This window comes from Triturus cristatus, chromosome 5_1, assembly GCF_964204655.1.
Source record: "Triturus cristatus chromosome 5_1, aTriCri1.1, whole genome shotgun sequence".
Lineage (NCBI taxonomy): Eukaryota > Metazoa > Chordata > Amphibia > Caudata > Salamandridae > Triturus > Triturus cristatus.
The window spans coordinates 690,050,954-690,069,148 of record NC_140587.1 but is presented as its reverse complement, the minus strand read 5'-3'; positions in this window follow the sequence as shown (position 1 = coordinate 690,069,148).

Genomic DNA, 18,195 nt, shown 5'->3' with positions numbered 1-18,195 from the left:
TTTTCCACGAGAGTTATGTTTTGAGACTCTAGCGTGAATGGGCCCTCCAGCGACGACTACGATCTGTTATGCTTCCTTTTCCTTGTGTTAAACACTTGTTCACCTGTTTAGAGGCTATTATAAGCCTTGAGCATACGCGCTACTTCCTGGTTATTTTTGGGGGATGCGGGCTTTTTATGCACTGGCCTGGGTTCCCAGGTCTGTCTACTACATTTCCCATACTGCCCGGTTACGCCGCCACGTCATCACTCATGACCTGTGGTTTTGTTCTGACGCGCCACGCTATGGCGCGCGTTGGCGCTTCCAGTCGCGTTCATTGCTTTTAAATATCGGTGGCTTCAGTTCTTCGGGGCCACCATTAGCATTCAGGAAGGAGGCCCGGGGCAGCGACGGAGAGGTAAGAGACTCCGTTGCAGGGCCAACCTAAGTACTTGCTCTGGCTGGTAGATAACACTTTGGGTGTTTATAATGAGCTGAGGCTTGTAATGAATTAGGTCATTATTACGTTTTCCCGAGTGTTGTTTCTAGTTTTTTACTGGTATTGACAGCATGTTTGGTCGTTCCTTATAGTCGAAGGGCTGGCGCCTCCTAGTAACACTGGAGCGACCACTCATATGATTTTCGCCCAAGCGGAGATATATACTTACTGGCTATGAGCCTGTCACCGCAAGCATAGCTCCGTCATGTATGGGAGTTCTGTAATTCATTCTAGACACATCCAAAATTGTTCTGTCCCGTTCTTTAGGAACATCGAGCCTAGTTCTCACTACTTAGTCATTGAGAGGGGGCCATTTGTACCGACAGCATGTAAGGTTGCTCCCTCCAGTTCAAGGGTAGGTGCCTCTTTTCCACATCCGAGGCGACCTCCTTTTTGATTGTTACATCTCTGTTGTTTGTTGTTCACTATACTATACGCTGTTTTTATTTTCTTTTTCACAGAGCGTTGCCTCACGCCCTGAGTAGCTACCAGGAGCGGCAGGCGCAGTCCCGATTTAATTACGGGTAAGACTGACATGTAGCAGTCCAATTGGCTTAGCATGTGTGGGCCTGAGTCTTGTTTGAATTACATTGCCCAGTCACTAATTTGACCTGTATGCTTTTCGTTCTATTGATACAGGTACTTACCTCCTTGACCGGTAGGATTCCACAAATTTTGAGATTGATCCTGTGGTACAAGGTTGGTTGTATCGTTCTATCTGTCTTCACTTAGACACTAGTCCACGAGAGTGCTTTATGCACTCGTTCGCAGTTGCAGTAGTTTTTGTTGTGGTCCTGAAGAAAGCCTTGATCCAAATTTTTTGATCGTTTTTGGCTGAAACATGTAGACCGTTTCCTGGTTTATAATAAGCGCGTTCGTCAATTTGGTCAGACCGCGCTACTACTCTGCTTTTAATATTGGCACAGGGATATACGTAATTAAAGTTTTTTAATGTTCCCGTAGTCAATTTTAAATCACTTAGTTCTACACTGCACTTTAGGTCTTCACCTTACTTAGGCTAGCCTCATCGATCTTTAGGAGATCCCTCTCCATTAGCGTAGATTAAAACATCCGCGAGCTCCTCCCTTAAGTTGCAGATTGGGAGTAGTAGCTCCTCAGCCAAACCAGGTTTGGTTGAGAGGAGATCCCATATGATGAAGCATGAAGCAAACCGCTGCTCCCACTATGTGCTGGGCTGTCGAAGCTGGCGCCGCCGAGGATCGAACAGTGGTTAGTGCAGCTACAGGCATACAATTTCAAGGTAATCTACCGTCCTGAGGCCCACAACCCTGCGGACTATCTGTCCCGTCACCCGGAGTCAGCCATCCGCCTCTTCAGAGGATACCTGCAGCACTGAAGCGTTCGTCAGCATGGTGTCACAAGGGGCGTGTCCCAAGGCCATGACGTTGGAGGAAATCGGTCAAGCCACGCGGGAAGACCCCACACTCTCTCGTGTTCGCAGGGCACTGGACAGCAATGGGTGGACCCATTTCATGGATGGGGACCGCGCCATGCGACAAGAAGTCAGCCATGCTCGCCAACAACTGTGGCATGTCCGGAGCAAACTCAGCATGGGGGAAGAAGGAGTCATTCTGAGGGGACACCTCATCGTGGTCCCTGAAAGCCTCCAGAAAAGAATCCTCGCGTTGGCACACGTAGGTCATCAGGGGATGGCCAAGACTAAAGCCAGGCTGCGCGACAAGGTCTGGTTCCCGGCGATGGACTCCAAAGTAGAGGAGATGGTTCCACAATGCCACGCCTGCACCATCACCAGAGGGGACCCTGCACCAGCCCCAGCAATCACCGAAGAAGCAAGTGAGACGCCATGGACGCATCTCAGCATGGACTTTGGGAGCTTTCCCGATGGTCGGCACATGCTGGTCGTGGTCGATTCATTCTCGAAATTCCCTGTCGTTGAAGTGATAGCGTCAACTGCTTTTCCTCATGTCAAGAGGGCTCTTGACTGATGTGGCTGCCCGAAGAGGTCAAGTCGGACAATGGGCCCCCCTTCCAAGGGCGGGAATTTCAGGAATACCTTGCAAACCTAGCGGTCCGACACCGGAAGATCACCCCTCTATGGCCTCAAACAAATGGGAAGGTGGAACGACTAATGAGAACACTCAATTGAGCGCTGCGCATTGCCGTGGAGAATGGAGAGGATCCGGAATCAGCTCTGGATCAGTTCCTCGGTGTGTATCGCCAAACTCCACACAGCACCACCAAATGTGCTCCGGCCCTCATCATGTTCAAAAGAGCCCCACGGGACAGTATCCCGTCAGATCCGGGGTGGGTACATGCCGAGAGAGACAGAGCGGCCGTTCAAGCGAGGAGAGAAGCAACGAATCAGAAGGCCAGTGAGTCCCGAAGGGCCCGAGATCCACAGATACGAGTCGGAGATCAGGTGGTCATCAATGATCGGCACCCTGGATGGAAGTTCCGAACCCGATATGAGCCTGAGGTATGGACTGTGATAGAGGTTCAAGGGACCATGGTCACGGCAAAAAGAGGCCAACAGGCCATTACAAGGAATGTATCGAGCTTTAAGTCGGTCTCGGAAGTGGGCACGGATTGGGAGGAGTCCAGACCCCAAGGCTCACCTCCGGGTTGTGTTTCCCCTGCGTCTCTCAGTGAAAGGATCTCCTCCCCGGTGTCCGGTCCGCAGATCAATCAGGACGGCGATGACCACGGAAGGCCAACCCGCCAGGACCCTGTCACCGAGACATCATGGAGTACCCCGCTGGGCAGTTCCCCGGAACCTTGCACCCAAAGCCAGAGCTATGGCCTCCGACCGAACCCAGTCCCAAGTCAGAGAATGAAGGACTTTGTATATACTTCCCCATGATGGGACGAACTTGATGGCTCTGAACTCAAAGAAAGGAGGGATGTAGAGAGCCACCCGGACTCTCTCAAACAATGTTGCATCCATACACCCCTCGGGGCGGGCTCGTCCCGAGGGGATAAATAAACGTGGGCGGGACCGCACGGGGTCTTCCGGGCCAGAGCGATAAACCGGTGTCGGTGTGTCCTTTACTGCGCTTGCCACCAGTAACTGCGATACAGGCCCCGCCGCGCCACACTTGTGTGAAATATTAGGGCAAGTCTTACCGATCCATGTGCTGTATAAAACAGAAAGAATTATTGCTAAATGGAAGCAAATTATAGAAAACATGGCCCGTATAATTTAATTTTGTATTGCATGCATGCTGGCTACATAAGTAAGGTAACCCGACCGAGTCTCCATTTGACCAGGCCTTGTGACTTATCTGGAATTGGGAGATTTTATCAGTATGGGATTCATTGATGGCATTGTGCTTCACTATTATACAATATAAAAAACATATACAACATCCTCCCTTAAAAACATACAGTTTAAGGGACATCATTCATTTTTAATGTTGTATCTTAAATGGAATGCTTTTAAAGGAAGATGATGTGTATGTGGATATGTGAATTTGTTGAAGTGTAGTTTTGAGAGCCTAGTTTGGCTTTAACTTAATCTCCAATGCTCTATTGATGGAGCTGAATCTTGCTTGCCCCCTGTGGGCTAAGCGGCTGCCCATTACCATCTTTTATGAGCGATATCAACCAAAATGGAAGGGAACATTGATACACCCAAGTGAGGCGCGGGCAGGCCTGACATGAACGAGCATGCAGTCTGCTACAAGCCTGGCGTGAGCGAGAAGGCCACTGTTCCCCCATTGTGCCCCAACCTGGTCTCTGCCTGCCTTCAGGCTCTCAGGAATATACGCCAGGCACCAGGGGCACGGGGTCACATGTTCTCTCCAGCAGGGTTGTATCGTTTCAGGATAAGATGAGACGTGAGGGTGTGCATGGTGGTCAGGCTTGGGGCCGGGCTCCTGTAACAACAGAGGTCACACCTGAGAGGCTCTCTGTGACTAACTGGGTGTCTTAGTCAGAAAATCTTTGTCTAGTGGCTTCATGATCACAAGGGCTTCCTGGACCTTCATCTATCATGCTGCTCCCTAAAGGAGACTACACAAAACATATTCCAACAGATGCGTGAACAATGCACCCGGGTTTTGTATTGCAGATGTTAAACAATTGGATTAAAGTCAGATTAATGTTTACTTTTAGTGCCTGTCAACAGTGCATGCATTGGTGATGGGAAGGGTTAATTTGTGACATAGCTTGCTCCTTCCAGCTTTCCTCTGTATTACACACTAATTGTTTTCCTGCCTTCCTTCTCCCTGGTCTCCGGAGACGCCATGCATGGTTTACTGCATTTCTGAATCTTCCGCCCTTCATCCTTCTCCATATTAGTAGGTCCTGCCTTTCCTGAAAGTGGATTAAAAACTCTGCTTATGCACAATTGATTAATGCCAGCTCTCTACATCCCACCTTCACTCCACCCTACACCACGTATCACACTGCAGATGACCCACTAAACCATACACGCATCATCTGATTTATCCACCAAGACTCTACCTCATGCAGATATGATTATATTAATCTGAACCCAAGAGAGTTGAATGTGCCTTTCAGTGGCGACTCCTCCGCTATGGCAGCGGAGCGTCGCCTCACTGATTTTAAGCATTGTAACTAAAGGAAATCATTTTATTTGTTCCTGCGGCCGGGGCTGCTCTGCTCTTCAAGCGGGGCAGGGGAGGAGGGGTTTGCCCACTCCTAAGTACACATGACTTTTTGACTGGCCCTCTTGGGCCGGCCAAACAGTCATGCGCACTTTCCCTGTTCTCCACGCAGGCTGCATTACAGCTTGCGTGAGAACATGCCCAGGCTCCCTGTTCCTGGCTGAGCATCCAACCATGACGCTCAGATCAAACACAATGCTGCATTGCAGCGTTGTGATTGGTCAGGGGAGCCAGGGTGCTTACCTATCACAGCGCTGAATTACAGCATTGTGATTGGTCAGAGGAGCCTGGCTGGTTCCTGGTTCCTGAGTCCTGACGAGGAGAAGCCACATGGCGGCGATAAGGTGAGTTTTAAAAAACATTTTTTACTTTCCTGCCCTCCCCTCAATCCCCCTTCACCCCTCCCGCCATGCCGCCCGCGATCCGTGCCTGCTGACACTGGTGTCTTTCTGCTCATTGAATGCTGGGTCTGTTTGTAGCAAAAGTCTTTCATCATTAATGATTGTGATGCCCAAAGCCACACAATACGTCACTGCCATCCCTGGGACATTTTGTTTTCTCCACTAGTGCTTGAAAATGAGTCATCCTCTTTTGATTCCAAGAAACAAAGTTGATGAAGTGAAAGGATGTGGGATGCGTACTGAAAAGCATTTCTGTGTTTTAAAGTGCTTCATTTCAAACATAACACTGTGGTTGTGTTGACTTTACTAATAAGATTTTTTTTCTACCCAAATGAACCCTTTTTAGCAACATTAGGATAATGACTGGAGAAAAAAATCATAATGCTCGCCTCTAACCTATGCCTTGCAGTTTGTATGCAGCTCTTTAATGACAGTTAATAGCTCTCCTGCTATGTTAGGCTTGCAACTTCCAAACTGCAAGTAACAAAAGCATCTCTCAGACAAAAGAAGTAACCCATTGAATTATCTACATTCTATGCACTTTTATGATCTGCATGGTACACATTCTTTGCAGCAGGCATAGAAAACCTCTGCGCGTTGCACTGGGCCAGTTCCGGAATGGGGAAGTGTGTGGGCAGGTATTGGGTGAAGTGCGACATGAAGGTCTATTGATCACATTACAAAACCAGAAAATCCTCCCATTTTTTAAAATCTTAGGGGCATATTATCAACACAGGCGATAAAATTATCGCCGCTTTAGCGGAAGAAAACTGCCGCTAAAACGGCGATAATGGGCTTGATAATATGCTCAATGGAATTCCAATTGAAGCCCATGTTAAATGTGAAGGACATCTAACCTGGGCTTCTATTTGAATTCCATTGAGCATATTATCAAGCCCATTATCGCCGTTTTAGCGGCAGTTTTCTGCCGCTAAAACGGCGATAATTTTATCGCCTGTCTTGATAATATGCCCCTAAGTGAGTGTAAGTACCCAGTACTTCTGCCAATACCTTCAACTAAAACTAGGGATCCAAAGGAACCCCTTTTTACTTAAAATGATTTCCACAGGCATTACTTGGTTTTGAATTTATAAATTGTGTTTGTTTGACACTACTTAATTATGTTATATATTTTTTTCAGTGTTTGGTAAAACCTCAGCCTGATTAACTTTACCTATTTTTTGGGCAAATAACAAGACCTCCTCATTTGATGCTCTTGCACCCCTACAACACAACAACCCTGGCGTTTAAGGTAAGGAACCTGATGCTACAGTTTTTTTACATTGTAGTTAACGGGCTATGTCTGTGGTCTACATGGTGGGTGGGTCGGGCGCGCATTAGTATCGATTTGAGGCATGGAACTGTTTAATCAATATTAAAAGATCGATTTGAATGTTGAGAGCTCCATTGAAGACAGTGAATTGGCTCAGGGATAATAATGGTTCATGTAAGCCTCCTGCTCTAACATTATTCAAAGATTGTCTTTCTGTTTCCCTCTTTTCAATTTCAAACATTCTACACTCAGTGGAAGGAATGTAATAATAGCTTTATAGCCCAAGTGCCTCGTGCTATACCAGTTGTTAAAGTCCCTTTCCCTTCCCTAGTTATAGGCCCTCACCTGTGGGACGAGATATGTCTGCTTCAGGGCCTTCAGCAACCAGTATGGCACACTGAGGCAGCAGGCTATAAGACTGTATTTCTCACAGTCATGTTGTGAAAAGGGGACCTGTTAGAGATATATTGCAATAATGCACAAGATATGTATTCATACAGAAATTTGATGTTTTTGCACCAAACCTTATACATTGTTCTTTGATAATTGACAGGTAACTTTAATATTGGTAGAGCACCATGAATACAGTAGAGCAGCTACTTGCAAGGTCATTCATTGCACTGAGACATGGTGACAAACTAATTGTAAAACATTTAGTGCGTGGCCTGCCAGACCTAAAACTAAAACAAAGTGCCCAAGACAGAGGGAAGACTTACAGATGTTCATTCTCAAACACATGGTACACAAAAGTTGATTGGCTTACAGGGTGTACTTCAACAAATTCTCTGTTCTGCTTCCCCTACTTTTTGATTGGTGGTGACATTCCTTGGACAAATAAAGGAGTAACAGACTTGAAGCATCTGTTAGACAAAATAAAGAGGCAGGCACACACAAGAATCCATATGGAAAAGCTGACGGGACTGGAAATGTTGGGAGACACATCCATTGAAGCGCACATAAGTGACGCATACCGCAAATCAATACAGAAACACAATGAAGCAGTTGATAGGAAAAGACACATACTGTCAAAAATAATTGATTGCATTCATTTCTGTGGTTCTTTTGAACTGGCATTACAAGGGCATGATGAATCTGAAAGTTAAATGTAAATGTATGAGTCTTGTAAAGCGCACTGCTGCCCTGAGGCTTTGTGGCGCTGTAGACCGCTAGGGAACCCGTCCTGGCTATCCCTGTGAGATGGTCCCTCCTGGGAATCTCCAAGGTGAAACCAGGCATCCCCAGCGAATGTGGGGGGCCGTTGTGGAGATGAGGCAAGCTAATGCCCAGAGTTGCCAAGTGTGATCCCTGGTTAGAGTAGCCACCGAGACGAGAATTACCGAGTCCGCTGGGCCACGACCCTGCCGCGTCAGGAATTGAACCCTGGTCCCGGGTCATCCTCTGCTTCCGGGTCTGCTGCCTCTAACCAGTGAGCCACACCACTCCACTGTCCAGATTTGAAAAACACAGACTTTGTTGCTATTCAGGCTGATGACACCACTGATGTGGTCACTAAAATACAGTCCGTGCTAGTTTTTCAGTACATTGACAATGACTGTAAAGGTGTGGGTTCACACATGTAAGAGACTCTACTGCAGAAACCATTACTGCAGATATACTACGTGAACTGAACTTCATTTTTACAAAGCTGCCTCAAAAACAAAACTATGAAGGAGCTTCGGTAATGAGTGGAATCTTTGGTGGAGTACAAAAAAGAATTAGAGATGTATACCCTAATGCCCATTATGTGCACTGTTATGGCTGCCAACGTAATCTTATTATGCAACAGGCAGTAGCAAAGGTCTCTGAGGAATGTTTTGACACCATAGAAGCCAATGCTGACTTTGAATCCAGAAGTCAGAATGAAGACTGGTACAACACTGCAAGACAGAGAGTTTCAGTTCTTTCTGTTTTTATTTCATGAAATAATGGCTCATGTCACCATTTTATACAACCAGTTACAAAAACGAGAAATAAATACTATCTTAGTACAAAGACCTACCAGTCTGTTTATCAATAGTGTGAACAAAGTCAGAGATGGGATTGACAAATTAGAGAGCAGACTGCCAAACGATTCTAGTTTCTCAAACTGCAGGAAAAGCATCAGCAGTCTGGCAAGAATTGCAAAGGAGATATGTGACACTATAATTGTGCATGCACAGGAACGTTTTTCTTTTACAAAACATTTGGTGAGTGCCAAATTACAGTAAAGTGAACAGTTTGCAAAATATGATACTTCCTTCCCTGAGCAAGCTCTGAATGACGCTGTGGAAGCCTATCCTATGCTCAACAAAGAGGATCTGAGAACTGAGTTGACTGGCTTTAATTCAGAAACTTTTATTTATTTATTTATTTAGTGTTTTGTATAGCGCAAACATGACCCGTGAGGGTATCAGAGCGCATTACAGCAATAGTACATAATTACAAGAATTAGCTAAACAAGATAGATACTGTTGGAAGTGGGGGTCCTTATCACTTACCTCCGTCCCCAAATGCTGGAGGCGGGAGTCCCTGACCCCTCGCTTCAACATTAGGCTAAGTAAGGACACCGTCTGAGATAGCCCTGCTCACCCCCTTAGTAGCTTGGCACGAGCAGCCAGGCTTAGCTCCTAGGCACGAGTATACAGTATGTGCAACCACGGTTGGTAGGTTCTAATCCCAACCACCGCTTCTAACCAACAGTTAGGCTCACTTCTGTTTTCAAAAGGTTAGGCATGTCATATTGCTAGAATCACACACTTTGCAAAAGGAAACAAATACTGCAATGCGTAATGATATTCTCTTATACTGTGCAACCGAGAAACAATGCCATAAATAGCGCCACAGTCATGAACTTTGCAACTGAAGGAATAATGTAATGCGTATCACCACCAGCATGCCCTGTACAAGGAAGGAACAAAGCAATGCGTCATGCTACAATCCTGTACGGTGCACTGAAGAAATAATACACTGCGCCATGTTATAATCAGATACTGTGCACCGAAGAAATTATGCACCACATTACAATCAGGTAATCTGCAAGGGAAAAATAACGCAGTGCGCAGCGCACCAAGCGTGTAGTTCTTCAGGTGTCATACGACAGTTCGATAGTTCGTTAGCAGCAATAATACAGAGTGTAATATGACAGTTTTGGGTGCTCCGTTAACAGTGCCCCCGCTATGGATTCAATGATGACACAAAAGTACTGCTTCCCACTCCGGCCCCAGTACTGCCCCTCCTTGGGTCAGCACGGGCCGAGATCCGAGCCGAAGCAACGGCTCGTGCAGCTGACAGAAGTGGGAGGCCGAGAGAGTGTCCCTCCGGGCCCGCACCCCACCCCAGGTGTTGAACCACATTACCTGGGGGGCACGACCCCACTCTCCTCTCCAATGCCAGAGACTTGGGCCTTGATCCAGAACTCCATCACGTGGTGCGGCGGACTTGGGCCAGCGGCTCAGCTCTACCGGGGATGCAGGTCTGGGCCGCTGCGGGTTTACTCCGAGGGCCCAATGACTTGGCCCTCCTTCCGGCGGTTTCAGTCAACACCGAGATCCGTCCTCAGCACTGTGTAGACTTTACTTCAAATTCGGTGCACACCCTACGTAGGCACTCCTAACCAGTGCCTCAGGTTGCTCTTTGACACGCACACCGTATGTCTGTGACTCGCCTCTTCTCTGGTGCTCACGATGACCCGGTGCTCTTCACCAACGCCCCGCTTGCACCTCGACACACACCCTGCGCGTCCGAGTCTCTCCTCTTCTCCCGGTGCACACGATGTCCAGGCGCTCTTCACTAACACCCTGGCCACACCACGACATGCACTCTGCGTGTCTGAGTCTCACTTCGTCTCCCTGTGCACACCACGACCAGGCACTCCTCACCAACGCCTTGGCCTGCACCACGACACTCACCCAGCGCATCCGAGACTTAGCTTCTGAGGGTCTCAAGCTGCAAAAGCATATTTACACTGCATTGCTTGGGACTTCTCCGGAAACGTTTATGATCCTGTATTTCCAAACAGGGAGCCAGCTCACCTTGGGCCCTTGGGGTTACAAGACACAGCACAAAGCACAGTCTTCATCAAGCAGGGGGACCCAGCGCCTCCAAGCACAGTCCCAACAGCCTCTCCCTTAGTTAGAACAGCAAACTTCAGACCAGCCCCAGATCACGAAGCAAGGATTGGTCTTTCCACAGCAGTCTCTTCAGTTGCTCCTTCTTTAGCAGAGGTTCCTCTTGACCACAGAAAGGGTCCAAGCATTTTCAGTCTCAATCCATATCTGTTTCATACCAACGTTCAGGGGTTTCAGCTCTCATAGTTATACCCCTTACTGTCTTTGAAGTTCGTTTGTGGTCAGGGGTCCCTGATCCCTCCCTAAATCAGTTCTGGGTGTCTCCCTCCCAGTGTCACATCTCTCCCTTTGATACTGGGGGTCTGGATCCTTAATCACTCAGCAGGAGATGGGTCAATTGGTTTATGGCACCAGCCCAGGCCTTTTCACCTCCCGGGCTTCTCCTCCCCCTACTCTCCAGATGCAGGGCAGCCTGGTGCCATCTCAACCCCTTCCCTGGGTCAAGACCTCTCCCAGATCCTCTCACCTTTCAGTTCCAGACAGACAATCCACATTTCAGCAGAGACACACAGAAATGCCTAGAGCACAAAACTCAGCCACTTTCTAAAAGAGTGTTTCTGAACACACAGTGACAAAACCACCTTCACAGAAAGATGTGTTATGACACTGTGAGTTCATATATACTAAACTTCACCTCTCCATTATAAACTGACAGGAAACTAGGCTAACAAACACAACACCCAGCCTCCCCATTCTGTCCTATGGGCAGGACGGACTTTCAGCAGTGAAAAACGAAATGGAGTGTTTTTCACTGTCAGAACATAGCACACACCTCAGTATATGTTCTGCCTTTTACCTACACTGCACCCTGCCCAGGGGTTACCTGGGACCTACCACAGGTGTGCCAAATGTGTATGTAAAAGGGTAAATCAGGCGTGACAAGTGGTTGCACTTGTCAGGACAACATGCTAACTTAGCACTCTGCGCGCAGGCCCTACAATGCAGATCTGAGTTCCCTTCTCCGAGGTCCCTTGCATTACTAGCCCTGGCACACACAGTGCACATCGCTAGGGACTTTACTAGTAAGGCAAACATACCAATCATGGCCAACCAATCACCATTACATTTTACATAGGGAACGCTTGTACTTTGGTACACTGATCAGCAGTACAAAGTACCCCAAGCATCTAAATTGGCACCTCTATGTCAGGAAAACGGTCTAGGGGGAAAGCAAAGAGTTTAGGGAACTTTAGCCAAAAATGCCAAGTCCTACAGATACAAAAAGGAACATGTAGGAATGAGAGCAGAGTCAACAATCCCGGCAGAGTTCCAGTACGAGATAAAGCAAGTCGCTGAACTGCTGAAGCTGCAGAAGCATTGAGAGGGATTAGGGTAGGAATTTGCCCATTAGGAAGGTCTTCACTTCCTTTTTGAAACTTGATGGGGCAGGTATTCTTCTGATGTAAGGTGGCAGCGAGTTCCAGATTCTGGGGGCAGCTCCTGTGAAGGCTCTGTTGTATGTTTTCTTCTTCCGGAAGAGGGGTGGTTTCAAAACAAAATCCTTGGCACACCAAGAGTGCCTGCCACGTCCGGAGATCATGATTTTCAGAGCAAGGTACGCAGGAGAGTTGGAGTGTACAGCTTTATGAGTGATACAGGATTCTGGCTTCGTACGGCAGCCAATTTAGCACCTTTAGGTGAGGCGTAATGTGATCGAATTTTCTTAAGCCAGTTAGGAGTCTTGCCGCTGCGTTGAGACAGGCTTTTAGGGGAGCTGTTGAGATCTTTGCTACGCCAGATTAGGTTGAGCATCCGTATTTAATCCTAGAGATAACTAAGGCCTGGACTGCCATTTTTAGGTCCGAAGGGTCTAGGAATGGTTTGAGATTTCTCAGATAGCTGAGGTGAAACCTGGCATTTTTGGCCGGAGTGTTTATGTGTTTAGGTTTTTGCCCAGTGAGATTCCTAGTGATTTGGCTGAGTCTACTAAGATTGGGGTGCAGTTCAGCTCGGTGATCGAGTTGGTCAATTTAAGTATGTCAGGGGAGCTTTGTGGAGGGGAGATTAACAAGAATTCGTTTCTTTACGCATTAAGTTTCAGCTGGTTGTTGGCAAGCCAGTGAACTGTCTGTTTCAGAGCATCATTCATTATTTTGATCTCCTCAAGAAAAGAGATTTTGATGTAGATCTGAGTGTCGTCTGCGTACATATGAAAGGAGATGTTGGCAATACGAAGAATTTCAGCTAATGGTTTGAGATAGAGGTTAAAGAGAGTTGGGGAGAGAGTTGTCCCTTGGGGGACACCAATCATAATCGGGGAAGTGGGAGGATAGATTATGATTGACTAAGAATCTCTGGGAGCGGTTCTGTAAGAAAGATTTGAACCACTTGAGAACGGTTCCCCCTAAACCCATCCTGGATTCCAGACGTTCTAGAAGTTTTTCATGGTTGACTGTGTTGAACGCCGATGAAAAATCCAATAGAATTAAGAGACAAGTTTTGCCTTGGTCTAGGGCTTGTAGGGCATCATCTACTATGTGGAGAATAGTGGTTTCCGTGCTGTGGGCAGGTCTGAAACCAGATTGGCATTCATCTAGTAAATTGAAGGAGGCGATGTGAAGGCTAAGTTGCACGCATTTCTCAAAAAGTTTTGCGAGTAGAGGAATGGTGGATATTGGTCTGAAATTGTCTGGTTTTAACAGGGTTTAGCGTGGGTTTTTTTAGAATGGGGATGAATTGTCCAGTTTTTAACAAGTCTGGTATAGACCCTTGCATTAGGGAAGCATTGATTATTGCTGTCCAGATGGGTATGATGACATGCTTTGCTGCAGATAAGCAGTTGGATGGGTGCGGGTCATTAAAGTGGTTGTTCGGTTTAATTGATAATGGGATTTTTTATATGCTATGCTTTTCTTAAAGATTAAAGTTGATCCAATGGGCTTGGATTTTGGGTAACGTCTGTGGGGAGTGTGTAGCGCCAGTTGGGTGTGTCACTGCAGGCTGTGGAGGACAATGGCCGTGGAAAACAGCTCGTTGCCCAGGGAGTTGATTTTAGTCGTGAAGAATGAGGAAAACTCATCAGAGCTAATTAAGGGTCCGGTTGTTCCTTTAGAAGTTTTAGCCAGTTTGTTGGATTGTTGTTTTACCAATTGGAAGAGCTTGCGGGGTCTGTTCTTAGCATTTTTAAGTTCTACTCTGAAAATGTCTTTTTTTGAATTGCGAATACTCTTATTGTATGCATTTCTGGTCTTTCCAAGAATCTTTAGATGGGAGGAGGAGGGGTGTTGTCTCCAATTCCTTTCTATTAACCGAAGATTTCTCCTTTTGGCGTTTATGGCCCCATTGAACCAGGGATTTTTGATTTTGGTCTGGACTCTTTTTAGTTTAAAAGGGGCTAGTGAGTCAATTATATCCGACATTGTTGACTTGTAGTGGTCAATAAGTTCACTGACGTTGAAAGATTGGTGGCGGGGGAAGTTCTGTCTCGCATTATGCTGACAGCTTCTCGGCGTCTATGTTTTTAGTGTTCCAGAAGCATAATTTCGGTTTCACTGGTTGTACTGATCTTTTATTAGTTGCAGCCAGTATTTGGAAGAAGAAAGCATGGTGGTCTGACCAGTCACAGGGAGCAACTGAAGTTAGCCTGACCGCCTTGTCCTTTGATATGATCCAGTCCAGCGTGGCTTCTTTCGAGTGTGTGGGTAGAGTGCAGGCTTGAGTAAGTGATTGGCCATCCCGGAAGTCTTTAAAGATGTTGACCTGAGCATCATTGGGGTCATTCCATTGAACGTTGACGTCTCCTTGGAATATATAATTGGATTGAGGGGAGGCATTTGCTACAATGATTTCCATGAGGTGGTCAATGAATGGGTCATTTTTACCTGGTGGGTGGTAGAAGGTGTGTAGATGCATAAGTGGTTTGAGTCGTCACTTATGGAGACTTCATAAGGAAAAGTCACTTACAGAGACAGTGACTTTACTAAAAATAGTCATTACCACTCCTATGGTAACAGCAGAATTGGAACAATGTTTTTCTGCTTTAAACAGAATCAAGACATTCCTGAGGAACACCATGATTGAGGAAAGACTGAATGCTTTAGCAATGCCCTCTTGAGAGACCTTGTTAAAAGAATGCCAGACATTAATGTTCAAGTCATTGAGAAGTCTGCAGCTATTAAAGAACGACATGCTGACTTTGTCCTCAAATAGTGAACAATCTGTTAATCCTAACATTTTTTGAATGCTGCTAATTTGTGACCTACTCAGTTGTTCCTTATCTGCTGCACAGATATCGAAGACACTGAAATAACTGGTTTATGCCTGACTTCAATCTATTTAATGTTTACTTTATCATTGTATGTTCTCAATGAGACATACAGTGCCTTGTAGTGTGCCCTACTACTTTTTTAAGGTTTATTTCTTACAGTCTCACTGTGTCCAGTCCAACAAATCACAATAGCTTGTATTTCCGCAGTACATTTGATTTCTAAAGGTATATCGATAAGTAAAGAAATCTGTGAGGTACTCAGCATTGTTATCTTGAAGTCTGTTATGAAGTTCTGTGGTTAAACTGAATAAGCAGCTGCCTACATTATCATATGAAATCTCTTTATTGATGTATTAACTCCACTTTCAGAATTGCTTTATTAACCTTCTTGCTTTCTCAAATTTGCTTGAAACTGCACCATCTGCCCACACTTTTTAAAACGTTTCTCAGGAGGGAGAACCCCCCTAATGTCGGTGGAGCTTGGTTGCTACACTCGCTCGCCGCAGTGCACTTAGCCTCAATTTTACGCCTCACTACTTTCAAATGTCACCAGCCACCAATGACTGAATTTTGAGTGCATTGATCATTTTTCCTTCCCATGTCTACAATACATGAGACCAGCAAGAGAATGCAGATTCTCCAATTAACATAAAGAGAGAATCTTGATTTCATTAAAGACAACAGAGGTTAACATTATGCAATAACTTTTATTGCTGCCCCACATGCAGCCCTTTAAAGAACATATTACATCATAAACTAAAACATTCCGTAGAACAACTTAAAGTGTTGTGGTAACCAGTCATCGTCCTCTTTTATTCGCTGCTCCTGGACAGTTAAGCACCTGTTTATTTTCTCTCTGTACTCTTTTCAATTACCTTTAATATAAGGAGTTTATTTGGTGTCACGTTGAGATGTATTTAATACTTTAAACTTAGTACCATTTACATGAAAGTGCTGTCCTTCATGATTGTCTTGATTGTAAAGAAAAAGATTAATGAACCGACGTGGAAGGCAACTTTGTTTTGATACCCTTCCAATTTATGGTCGGGTCTTACTTTCATCAAGACGCTTTGAAGAAGATATTTTTATTTAACTAAAGCTCTCTGACCTGTACTTTCTGCCAGCAGTCTGCGGAACAGATCTAACGGCCTCCCAAGGTCGTAGCCAGCTGTCCGCTGCAAATACACGAGGCTCATCACTCTCCGACCTCGGCTGACTGCCCGCTACTCCAGGCACAACCGATGCCGGCTGGCCTGCCCGCATTGCTCTCTGTTTGCCACCACCCCCCACAACACTAATTTCGGGGACAGGGCTTACATTTTCACTCCGGCGGGCTCTCCCTCTGGGACCCGTCGAGAGAAAATTACACAATCTGGTAAAGCCATCTCGACTCGCGCAATGCGCTGCTATGACTACATACAGCGCGGAACTCAACGGCGAGGCATTACGGAGCCGTTGAGGAAACTAATCTTTACCAGTTACGACGGTAAGACCGCATAACCTCACAATTGCCTAAAGTTCATTTAGAAATATCCTCTATACAGTATCTTTGGTGAGGCCAATGGCTGAGCACTGCCTTATATTTTTTATAATAATTTTTACAATTGAAAATGGTCTCCCTCCAAAAAAAACCTAGAGAAGTATATCCTTAGGAATGACTATGTCAATTAAGTTGTCAGAGAGCGAAACACAGTTTAATGAGGACATCCCCCTTCACGAGAGTACAGTAATACATTTTTTTGAGAAACAACTTAAGTTCTCTTTGAAAGAGGCAGTGGAGACAGCCTTTAATAAAAGGAAAAGAGACTATATTGCTGGGGAAGCCTCAGCTGATATCTCCAAAGAGGAAAACCATCTACCTAAAAAAGGAGGCAAGGCTTTGAAAAAGACAAAGCACCTTGAAACCCATGGTAGCCTGCGCACTACAAAAGGCTGGGTATTATCCCGAGGTAGCCTGTGCGCTACAGACGACATGGGTGCCCCTAGCGGCACAAAGAGAAAGAGCGACCATTTTGGTGCAATAAGTGCAGTGCCCCGCGCGGCACAAGAAGACCAGGTGACCTTCACGGCACAAAATACATCAATTCACCAACTGATGGTGATGAAGATTATTTACTACCAATAATATTGATGATGAGGCAGATGAATATATATTTGATCCCCTTGAGAAATTTGACGATGACCTCCTTGATAAGGATCTAGACCAGACCCAGCGAGGATGGAGATGCTTAATCCCTCTCGCATCACTCACCCTAATGGACCTGACTGGTGGCCTTTGGACCACATAGCAAAATTTATCGAGTTTTGGATAAGGAAGCAACTTGAGAAAGACACACGGAATCTAATGAGGTCAGAATGCCCTATACCCTTTTTGGATTACAAACCAGGGATGACAACAAACGTAGGCCCCAAGTTAATGACCTTCTTGTTTAAAACAGGAAGAGACCCTAGGAAGGGACTGGTACGTTGCCTCAAGCAGTGTCAAGACAAACTACTGGACACTCTATGACCACTGGCTAGAATCCTAGACTTAGTTGAGGAAGCCACTATTAAAGGCACTCCAGTGGATGTAGAACTCCTCATGTGCCCTATGCCTTCTCAGTAATGCCAATGCAGGGCTTACCCCGGAAAGGAGAAGGGCTATACTAAAAAAGATGAAGCCCAAATTAGGAAACCTGGTGAACAAGATGTCCAGGGTGACCAGAACGGCTTACTCTTTGGCCAAAATGTTGTTAAAACCTTGGGGAAATAAGATTCTACCTTCTCCGCCTTCAGTAAGGCCCAGCAAAACATAAGATGCATGTTTGGAGGTAGAATTTTTGGAAGGGCTGAGAGGATGGGACTGGTTGTCAGCCGCGGACACTACAGGTCCCCCTCCTACCAGAAAAATCAACATGGTTTGAATATACTTCCACGGAAACAATTCCTCTTTTCCACAAAGAGGCTGCAGCACTCGTGCACGAGGCAGAGGAAGTAGAGGCAGATTCTAAGGCAAAGGACAGCAAGGTAAGGATTCTTCCCTCTGGTTCTTTCCACCCAAAGGTAGGGGGAGGGCTACGCCTCTTCAACCATCGTTGGTCCTTATTAACAAACGACTGTTGGGTACTAGATACTGTAAAG